Here is a 12,007-nt window from a genome sequence, read left to right as displayed (position 1 = left end):
GGTTGTGAGTGAAGGAAAAAAACAGCTTCTAGAAGGTGGGAACAGCCCTCATGTTACAATCAGCAAGAAAATGGGGATGTTGGCTCTGCATCTACAAGGAATTGAATTCTGCCAGCAGCAAAGAAATGGATTCTTCCTTAGAACTTCCAGAAAAGGGTATAGCGTGCCGACACCTTAATTTTAGTCCAGTGAAACCCATACTGGGCTTCTGATCCACAAAACTGCAAAATAATAAATTTGTGTTGTCTGAAGCCATTAAGTTTATGGACATTTGCTACAGCAGCAAACTAATATACTCAATAAAGCCATTTTTTTTTTTGCAATGAATCTATTTTTAAAATAGCACGTCACAGACCATGTTGCATACTTCTGTCAGGAGGCATATAAAGTCTGGTTACCTGTCTGTGATGTTAGCTGCCATCAATTGCCTAGATTATTGCCTAGAACCATTAAGTTGTCATCACTTCCTAGTGATGACCTCTCAAGGCATGACATTTCCTTCTTGGTTAACTCAACCAAACTTCCTCCTGCGATTTCTACTCATTGAATCTAAGCCCTTTTCTATGCTGTGGCTCCTTAAATATTTGAAGACATGTCCTTACTTTTAAAAATCATTTTATTTTGAAAAAATGGAAACACTATACAAAAACAGAATAATATAATGAACCCCTTTATGCCCATTTCTCACATTCGACAATTATCAACTCCAGACCAATCTTATTTCATTTACACCCTCATCTACTTCTTCCATCCTTTATTATTTTGAAGCAAATCCCAGATCTCATATAATTTTACCCATATATAGTTCTGTACGTATAATTAGAAGAGAACTTAAAAAATAACCACAATATTATTATTACTCTTACATTTACAATAATCTCATAATATCATTAACTATTCGATGACTTACTCCTATTGGTTAAGCATATAATCTTTATTTATTTATTTATTTATTTATTTTTGAGACAGAGTCTCAGGTGGGAGTTTAGTGGTGCCATCTCAGCCCACTGCAGCCTTGACCTCCCAGGCTCAAGTGATCCTCCCACTTCAGCCTCCTGAGTACCTGGGACTATAGGCACCCACCACCATGCCTGGCTAATTTTTGTATTTTTTGTAGAGACGAGGTTTTACCATGTTACCCAGGCTGGTCTCAAACTCCTGGGCTCAAGCGATACACACACCGTGGCCTCCCAAAGTGCTGGGATTACAGGCTTGAGCTACTACATCCAGCTTCATATGATCTTTTTTTTTGAAACAATTCTCATGAAGAGATCTTTCTGACTTAAAAAAAAAAATTCAAACACTCAGAGGAGGGGTACATAATTTCACCTCCAAGTTACACATGGTGACAATTTTTGTGCACATGATAATGATAGAAACAGGCTCACTGGGAAAGTTGAGTAACCATGTATACGTTGTCATTGGCAAAAACCTTATTCAGATTTACAAAACAATGATGTTAAAATGTAAAAAGTAATGCCTTTATAGAATTCATAATTATATAAAAACATGTCATTTTTTAATCCACTGGAAGTTTATTTTTGCAAATGTTTTAACTTGTTAATTCAATTTTTCATAACCTTATTGCAACTATATGTATAAATGTATACATTTTGCCACGTTGGCATATTTGCATGTGCAAAACATATCTGCATATGTAGCACATACAAAACATATCTGCATATGTAGCACATGCAAAACATATCTGCATATTTGCATGTGCAAAACATATCTGCATATGTAGCATATGCAAAAACATATCTGCATATGTAGCATATGCAAAACATATACATATTTCACATATGTAATACCTGAGATGAAATAATAAGCCTGCTATTCCCTGGGGCTGTCTTACAAACCTCCAGTTTGTATACATCCTGACACGCTTCTTAGCAGCCACTCCATGGGTGCCCTAGTTGCCCCTAGATTATTTCAGTACATCCATCGTGCTGCTACTGCTGCTTGAGGCATCTGGGTGGCACTTTGTTTGCAGTTAGAACACCTACACCCAGAGATTCTACCTGCCCTCTTTGCAGCCCTTCTGTTGTGGAAAGCACCTCTCCTCTGAAGCACACTGAGTGAACAGCTGGATGATCTCATTTTCCAGCCTTCTAGTTAACTGCTTGGGTTCTAGATACAGAGTTGACCACATGCTATGCACCCTGTCTTGGTCTTGGACAATTTTGGTAGTTGGTAGCTAGGTTGTCTTTTCTTTTCCTCTTCCAGTGCTGTGGTGGGTGGCCTGAATTGTGCTCGCTTGCTTGCTCTTTCCTGAAAGACATGCTTTTATTATTTTCCAAAATGGTTGACTCAACTCAAGAACCAGCATCTCCCCAGATTCAAAAGGGGTAAAGATTCTTAGTTTGTTTGTGCTGCTATAACAAAATAGCCGAGACTGAGACTCAATAGTTTACAAACAACAGAAATTTATTTCTCATAGTTCTAGAGGCTGGGAAGTCCATGGTCAAGGCACCAGCATCTCTTCAGATGTTGCTTCTTGAGTTGAGTCAATCATTTTGACTTAAGTCTCCCATTTCTCTGTGAGGTTTCACTTCACCTATATAATAATATCTGATCCCCATAGCAATCTTGTGAAGTAGGAAAAACAGGCATTATTATCCCCACTTAAAGACAAAACTGAGGATTAGAAAGAGTCATGTAGGGTTTTGAGAAGGCATAGACCTGTGAGGGAATGACTTGAATTAAAAATTCTAGCCGGGCACTGTGGCTCATGCTTGTAATCCCAGCACTTTGGGAGGCTGAGGCAGGTGGATCACCTGAGGTCAGGGGTTTGAAACCAGCCTGGCCAACATGATGAAACCCCATCTCTACTAAAAATACAAAAATTAGCTGGGCATGGTGGTGCGTGCCTGTAATCCCAGCTACTTGGAAGGCTGAGGCACAAGAATCACTTGAACCTGGGAGGCAGAGGTTGTAGTAAGTTGAGATCACACCTCTGCACTCCAGCCTGGGCGACAGAGCGAGACTCCATCTCGTAAAGAAAAAAAAATGATTCTTAGTCTGTGCTGCTATAACAAAATACCTGAGACTGAGACTGAGACTGAGACTGAGTAGCTTATAAACAACAGAAATTTATTTCTCATAGTTCTAGAGGCTGGTAAGTCCAAGATGAAGGCACTGGCAGATTCACTGTCTGGTGAGGACCCAGTCTCTCTGCTTCCAAGATGCCGTGTTGCTGCCGCATCCTCTGGAGAGGAGAAGCACTGTGTCCTCACATGGTAGAAAGCAGAAGGGCAAAAGGGGCAAACGCTAGTTCCCACTATCCCTTACATGAGGTTGCTGATCCCATTCATGACTTAGTCACCTCTTAAAGGCCTCACTTCTTTTCTTTCTTTTTTTTTTTTTGAGATGGAGTTTTGCTCTTGTTGCTGAGGCTGGAGTGCAATGGTGCCATCTCGGCTCACTGCAACCTCCGCCTCCTGGGTTCAAGCCATTCTCCGGCTTCAGCCTCCTGTGTAGCTGGGATTACAGGCACCCACCTCATGCCCAGATCATTTTTGTATTTTTGTAGAGATGGGGTTTCACCATGTTGGCCAGACTGGTCTTGAACTCCTGACCTCAGGTGATCCGCCTGCCTCAGCCTCCCAAAGTGCTGGGATTACAGGTGTGAGCCACCACACCCAGCCAGGGCCTCACTTAATAGTACCACATTGGCAATTAAGTTTCAACATATAAATTTTTGGGGAACATTCACACCATAGCAGACTGTTTGTGGTAAGACTAGACAGCTATTTTGCTTGGGGAATGAAGAATCTAAAGAATACCGTGGAGACGTGGGCTTCAGAGCCAAGGGAGACGAGGACTCTGGACAGAGAGATTCAGACTTTCCCAAAGACTTTGCTTTACTAATCAATACCAACAGCAAGTAGTCCTGAGTGGGGAGGGGTCTGACTCTAATACTGCGTAAAAATAGTTGCAGCTACCCCTTATGGAATGCTTACTATGGGCCAGGGTCTTGGCCAAATATTTTACATATACCGTCTCCTTTAGTTCTCACAGTAAATGTTTTCCTCATTTTACAGATGAGGAAATAGAGGCTTCCAGAGATTAAATACATTGTCCAATACCACCTGGCTATTAAGTGGCAGAGGTGGCTTCCAGTAGGGTTCTGTTTGACACTGCACCCATAATTTTAGCCACTCTATTTCTTTTCAGGGACTGACGTTCTTGAACACCAAGTGGGCTTTATTTCAGGGGCACAGCGAGGTGGACTTACGTTGTCCCTAAAGGAGCTAATTTTCTCCTGCTTGTGTCTAAGAAACATTTGTTAACAGAGACTCAGTAGGTCTTTGATATCTCTCTCTCTCTCTTTTTTTTTTTTTTGTTTGAGACAGGGTCTTTCTCTGTCACCCAGGCTGGAGTGCGGTGGAATGATTATAGCTTACTGCAGCCTTGAACTCCTGGACTTGAGCGATCCTCTTGACTCAGCCTCTGAAGCAGCTGAGACAATAGGCATGCACCACCATGCCTGGCTAAGTTTTAAAATTTTTTTGTAGAGATGGAGTCTTGCTATATCGCCTGGGCTGGTCTTGAACTCCTGGCCTCAAGCGATACTCCTGCCTTGGCCCCCCAAAGTATTGGGATTATAGGCATGAACCACCATGCCCTCTTGATGGACCAATCTGTTGCTGTCCTAAAGGTCTTGCTGCCCAAGAACTAACATACTTGGTAGAGGTTTTATTCTAGTCTGTTGAAAAATCCTTTTGTTTATTGCCCTGTACTTTCTTTGTTTTTGGAAACTTATTCTCAAGCTTAAATTTAAAAAAAAAATGATTTAGGCTGCTGGATTATCTGAAAGGGACCACTTACCTTACCATTGTCCACCAAGATCTGCAAAAACCGCTCACCATTTTTAGGTTCAATCAGTTTTGGGTTCATAGGCTTAACTTACCCCTTGATTTAATGTGCAGCTTCAGCACATCTTTAACTCTATAGTCAACATTGTCTTATCTAAACCTACATGTATACTCACTGGAAATGACTGTACCAGTTTGTAGCTATGAGGCCTCAGTTCATCTCAACCTTGCCTTCCGGGAGTAGCCAGCCTATTATCCGGTTCAACGAGTTCTGTCAGTTAACCTGAAGCCCAAGAAGATACTGTGTGTGGTTCCATGTATGTCCTTGCTAGGATGTTTAGACCTGTGTCATGCATTTGCGCCCTACCTCAAAATCACAAGGGCTGTGATTTACAGCCCTTTTTATGGTTACCTAGAACTTTTGGTAGCCTTGAATTTGGGGAAGAAATCGGATAGTTAGTAAACACCTACGCATTTGTGTTCATATAAAGAAGCAGATTAGCTGACCAAAAGAAACCTCTCCCAGTCCTCATGGAATTCTAAGAGATGATTAAATCCTTCTTGAGAATTTTTAATGCGTACCCTATCCCACTTCAATTTTTGCAGCCTTGAGCATACTAACAAAAGTGACACGCTTCAGCCTCTGCCGGGGAACTCACAAGCTGTAGCTGCTGCTCTTACTGCTGCTGCTGCTGCTCAGAGTTCCTGCAAGGTTTCATTCAGCTTTAGGAGGCACTACAACTTATGGTTAGGAGCCAAAGCTGTAACTTCTAATTCTGGTCAAGATGCAATAACTGGCACTGGACTAGGCTTCCTGCCATAAACAAACATAAAACTAGATGAAACATATGAGGCAACTGTTTTCAGGCATGAAACAAGACAGTCCAGGATTGTGATCCTTGAGGAAAAGAAAATGCCTGGGGTAAGCCCCATTTGCCCTGGCTCTCTATCTGGGAGCAATTGCTAGACTATGACATCACTAGGTAGAGAAAAAAAAGAGCATGAGGGGACTCCTCTGACCTGAGGAGGCAGAGATTAGAGATTAGGGCTGCTGATAAGGTTTAAACCTGTGGGACAGGGCACTGAAGAGGAGAGAACGCCTTGTAGGGGAAAGGTGGCATGGATATCGTGAGACATATAAATCAGTGGGACTGGGTGGAGAGCCAAGGAATAAACCTGCGTATATATAGTCAATTGGTTTTTGACAAAAGGGCCAAGATAATTAAACAGGGAAAGGATTGCCTATGCCACAAATTGTCCTGGGAAAACTGATATCCACATAGAAAAAAAAAAAAGAACTTTGGCTCTTACTTCACAACATTGTGTTAGTCTGTTCTCACACTGCTAATAAAGACGTACCTAAGACTGGGTAATTTACAAAGGAAAGAAGTTTAATTGACTTACAGTTCCACATGACTGGGGGGGCCTCACAATCATGGCTGAAGGCAAATGAGGAGCAAAGTCATGGCGACAGGCACGAGAGCATGTGCAGGGGAATTGCCCTTTATAAAACCATCAGATCTCGTGAGACATATTCACTATTATGAGAACAGCATTGGAAAAACCTGCCCCATGATTCAGTTATCTCCACCTGGTCCCTTCCATGACACATGGGGATTATGGGAACTATAATTCAAGATGAGATTTGGGTGAGGACACAGTCAACCATACCAGACATACACAAAATAATTAAAAATGGATCATGGACCTAAAATTGTAATATAAAAGTGCTAGAAGCAAACATGGGAGAAAATGAAACCTTGGGTTAAGCAAGATTTCTTAGGATGCAAAAAGCACAACACATAAAAGAAAAAAATGGTAAATTTAACTTCATCAAAATTAGAATGTTTCCTCTTTGAATGACACTCTTAAGAAAATGAAGAGGAGGGGCCAAGAAGGCCAAACAGAAACAACTCCGGTCTGCAGCTCCCAGTGAGACCAATGCAGAAGGGAGTGATTTCTGCATTTCCAACTGAGGTACCCAGTTCATCTCACTGGGACTGGTTAGGCAGTGGGTGCAACCCACGGAGAGCGAGCAGAAGCAGAAGCAGGCATTGCTTTACCCAGGAAGTGCAAGAAGCCAGGGGACCTCCCTCCCGCAGCCAAGGGAAGCCATGAGGGACTGTGCTACCCGCCCGGGTACTACACTTTTCTCATGGATTTTGCAATCAGCAGATCAGGAGATTTCCTGGTGAGCCTACACCACCAGGGCCCTGAGTTTCAAGCACAAAACTAGGTGGCTGTTTGGGCAGACACCCAGCTAGCTGCAGGAGTTTTTTCATACCCTAGTGGCACCTGGAACCCCAGCGAGACAGAACCGTTCATTCCCTTGGAAAGCGAGCTGAAGCCAGGGAGCCAAGTGGTTTCACTCAGCAGGTCCCACTCCCACAGAGCCCCGCAAGCTAAGAACCACTGGCTTGAAATTCTTGCTGCCAGCACAGCAGTCTGGTCCATCTAGGACGATTGAGCTTGGGGGGAGGAGGGGCATCTGCCATTACTGAGGCTTTTGTAGGCAGTTCTCCCCGATAGTGCTAAGGAGACTGAGAGGTATGGACTGGGCGGAATTCACCACAGTGTGGCAAAGCGGCTGTGGCCAGAGTGCTTATCTAGATTTCTCCTCACTGGGCAGGGCATCTCCGAAGGAAATGCAGCAGCCCTAGTCAGGGGCTTACAGATAAAATGCTCACCTCCCTGGGACAGAGCACCTGGGGGGAGGGGCTGCTGTGGGCATAGCTTCAGCAGACTTAATCTTTCCTGCCTGCTGGCTCTGAAGACAGCAGCTGATCCTGACAAGGGGGATTGTCCCAGCATAGCACACCAGCTCTGCTAAGGGACAGACTGACTCCTCAAGTGGGCCCCTGACCCCAGTGCTGACTAGAGAGTTAAAGATGTGCTGAAGCTACACATTAAACCTCCCAACAGGGGTCAACAGACACCTCATACAGGAGAGCTCTGGCTGGCATCAGGCCGGTGTCCCTCTGGGACAAAGCTTCCAGAGGAAGGAGCAGGCAGCAATCTTTTCTGTTCTGCAGCCTTCACTGGTGATATCCAGGCAAACAGGGTCTGGAGTGGACCTCCAGCAAACTGCAGCAGATCTGAAGAAGAGAGGCCTGACTATTAGAAGAAAAGCTAACAAACAGAAAGCAACAACATCAACAAAAAGGACCCCCACCCAAAAACCCCATCCAAAGGTCATCAGCCTCAAAGATCGAAGGTAGGTAAATCCATGAAGATGAGGAAAAATCAGTGCAAAAATGCTGAAAATTCCAAAAACCAGAATGCCTCTCCAGCAAGGACACAAAACTGGATGGAGAATAAGACTGACAAACTGACAGAGGCAGGCTTCAGAAGGTGGGTGATAACAAACGCCTCTGAGCTAAAGGAGCATGTTCTAACCCAATGCAAGGAAGCTAAGAACCTTAATAAAAGGTTACAGGAACTGCTAACTAGAATAACCAGTTTAGACAGGAACATAAATGACCTGATGGAGCTGAAAAAAAAAAAAAAAAACACAGCACAATAACTTCAGGAAGCATACAGAAGTATCAATAGCTGAATCAATCAAGCGGAAGAAAGGATATCAGAGATTGAAGATCACCATGCTGAAAAAAAGTGTGAAGACAAGATTAGAGAAAAAAGAATGAAAAGGAATGAACAAAGCCTTCAAGAAATATGGTACTATATGAAAAGACCAAACCTATGATTGATTGGTGTACCTGAAAGCGACAGGGAGAATGGAATCAATTGTGATATTATCCAGGAGAACTTCCCCAACCTAGTGAGATGTGCCAACATTCAAATTCAGGAAATACAGAGAACACCACTAAAGATACTCCTCGACAAGATCAATCCCAAGGCACATAATCATCAGATTCTCCAAGGTTGAAATGAAGGAAAAAGTGTTAAGGGCAGCCAGAGAGAAAGGTCAGGTCACCTGCAAAGGGAAGCCCATCAGACTAACAGCGGATCTCTCTGCAGAAACCCTACAAGCCAGAAGAGAGTAGGGGCCAAAATTCAACATTCTTAAAGAAAAGAATTTTTCAACCCAGAATTTCATATCCAGCCAAACTAAGCTTCAAAAGCAAAGGAGAAATAAAACCCTTTCCAGACAAGCAATTGCTGAGGGATTTCATCACCACCAGGCCTGCCTTACAAGAGCTCCTGAAGGAAGCACTAAATATGGAAAGGAAAAACTGGTAACAGCCACGCAAAAACACACCGAAATACAAGATTATTGACACTATGAAGGAACTGCATCTACTAATGTGCAAAATAATCAGCTAGCATCATGATGACAGCATCAAATTCACACATAACAATATTGACCTTAAATGTAAATGGGCTAAATGCCCCAATTAAAAGACACAGACTGGCAAATTGAATAAAAAGTCAAGACCCACCAGTGTGCTATATTCAAGAGACCCATCTTATGTTCAAAGACACACATAGGCTCAAAAAAAACGGATGAAGGAATATTTACCAAGCAAACGGAAAGCAAAAAAAAAGCATTTTTTTTTTGCTTGCAAGTAGGTTGCAATCCTAGTCTCTAATAAAACAGACTTTAAACCAACAAAGATCAAAAAAGACAAAGAAGGGCATCACATAATGGTAAAGGAATCAATGCATCAAGAAGAGCTAACCATCCTAAATATATATGCATCCAATACAGGAGCACCCAGATTTGTAAAACAAGTTCTTAGAGACCTACAAAGAGACTTAGGCTCCCACACAATAATAGTGGGGGATTTTAACACCTTGCTGTCAATATTAGACAGATCAATGAGACAGAAAATTACAAGGATATTCAGGACTTGAACTCAGCTGCGGACCTCATAGATGTCTACAGAACTCTCCACCCCAAATCAACAGAATAAACATTCTTCTCAGTGCCACATGGCACTTATTCTTAAACTGGCCACATACTTGGAAGTAAAAGACTCCTCAGCAAATGCAAAAGAATGGAAATCATAGCAGTCTGTCAGACCATAGTGCAATCAAATTCGAATTTAGGATTAAGAAACTCACTCAAAACCACACAACTACATGGAAATTGAACAACCTGCTCCTGAATGGCTTCTGGGTAAATAACGAAATGAAGGAAGAAATAAAGAAGTTCTTTGAGACCAATGAGAACAAAGAGACAATGTACCAGAATCTCTGGGACACAGCTAAAGCAGAGTTTAGAGGGAAATTTACAGCACTGAATGCCCACATTGGGAAGCTGGAAAGATCTGAAATTGACACCCTAACATCACAATTAAAAGAACTAGAGAAGCGGCCAGGCGCGGTGGCTCACACCTGTAATCCCAGCACTTTGGGAGGCTGAGGCGGGTGGATCACGAGGTCAGGAGTTCAAGGCCAGCCTGGCCAACATGGTGAAATCCCGTCTCTACTAAAAATACAAAAATTAGTTGGGTGTGATGGTGGGTGACTGCAGTCCCAGCTATCTGGGAGGCTGAGGCAGGAGAATAGCTTGAACCTGGGAGGCGGAGGCTGCAGTGAGCCAAGATCCCACCATTGCACTCCAGCCTGGGACAGAGTGATACTTTGTCTAAAAAAAAAAAAACTAAAGCAAGAGCAAACAAATTCAAAAGCTAGCAGGAGACAAGAAATAACTAAGATCAGAGCAGAACTGAAGGAGATAGAGACATGAAAAACCCTTCAAAAAATCAATGAATCCAGGAGCTGGTTTTTTGAAAAAATTAACAAAATAGACTGCTAGCTACACTAATAAAGAAGAAAAGAGAGAAGAATCAAATAGAATAAAAAATGATAAAGGGCATATCACCACTGATCCCACAGAAATACAAACCACCGTCAGAGAATACTATAAACACCTCTGTGCAAATAAACTAGAAAATCTAGAAGAAATAGATAAATTGCTGAACACATACACCCTCCCAAGACTAAACCAGGAAGAAGTTGAATCCCTGAATAGACCAAAAACAAGTTCTGAAATTGAGAAAGAAATTAATAGCCTACCAACCAAAAAAAGCCCAGGACCAGAAGGATTCATAGCCGAATTCTACCAGAGGTACAAAGAAGAGCTGGTACCATTCCTTCTGAAACTATTCCAAACAATAGAAAAAGAAGGACTCCTCCCTAATTCACTTTATGAGGCCAGCATCATCCTGATACCAGAACCTGGCATAGACACACCAAAAAAACTCCACAAAATTTCAGGCCAATATCCCTGATGAACATCAATGCAAAAATCCTCAATAAAATACTGGCAAACCAAATCCAGCAGCACATCCAAAGCTTATCCACCATGATCAAGTCGGCTTCATCCCTGGGATGCAAGGCTGGTTCAATATATGCAAATCAATGAACGTAATCCATCACTTAAACAGAACCAATAACAAAAACCACATGATTATCTCAATAGATGCAGAAAAGGCCTTCAATAAAATTCAACATGCCTTCATGCAAAAAACTCTCAATAAACTAGGTATCGATGGAACATATCTCAAAATAATAAGAGCTATTTATAACAAACCCATAGCCAATATCATACTGAGTGGGCAAAAGCTGGAAGCTTTCCGTTTGAAAACCGGCACAAGACAAGGATGCCCTCTCTCATCACACCTATTCAGCATAGTATTAGAAGTTCTGGCCAGGGCCATCAGGCAAGATAAATAAATAAGGGGTATTCAAATAGGAAGAAAGGAAGTCAAGTAGTCTCTGTTTGCAGATGGCATAATTGTACATTTAGAAACCCCACTGTCTCAGCCCAAAAACTCCTTAAGCTGATAAGCAACTTCTGCAAAGTCTTAGGATACAAAATCAACGTGCAAAAATCACAAGCATTCCTATACACTAATAATAGACAAGCAGAGAGCCAAATCATGAGTGAATTCCCATTCACAATTGCTACAAAGGAATAAAATACCTAGGAATGCAAATTACAAGGGATGTGAAGGACCTCTTCAAGGAGAACTACAAACCACTGCTCAAGGAAATAAGAGAGGACAAAAACAAATGGAAAAAAAATTCCATGCTCATGGATAGGAAGAATCAATATTGTGAAAATGGCCATACTACCCAAAGTAATTTATAGATTCAATGCTATTCCCTTCAAGCCACCATTGACTTTCTTCACAGAATTAGAAAAGAAACTACTTTAAATTTCATATGGAACAAAAAAAGAGCCCATATAGCCAAGACAATCCTAAGCAAAAAGAACAAAG

This window comes from Gorilla gorilla, chromosome 1, assembly GCF_029281585.2.
Source record: "Gorilla gorilla gorilla isolate KB3781 chromosome 1, NHGRI_mGorGor1-v2.1_pri, whole genome shotgun sequence".
NCBI classification, from domain to species: Eukaryota; Metazoa; Chordata; class Mammalia; order Primates; family Hominidae; genus Gorilla; species Gorilla gorilla.
Note: the sequence above shows the minus strand (reverse complement) of the source record.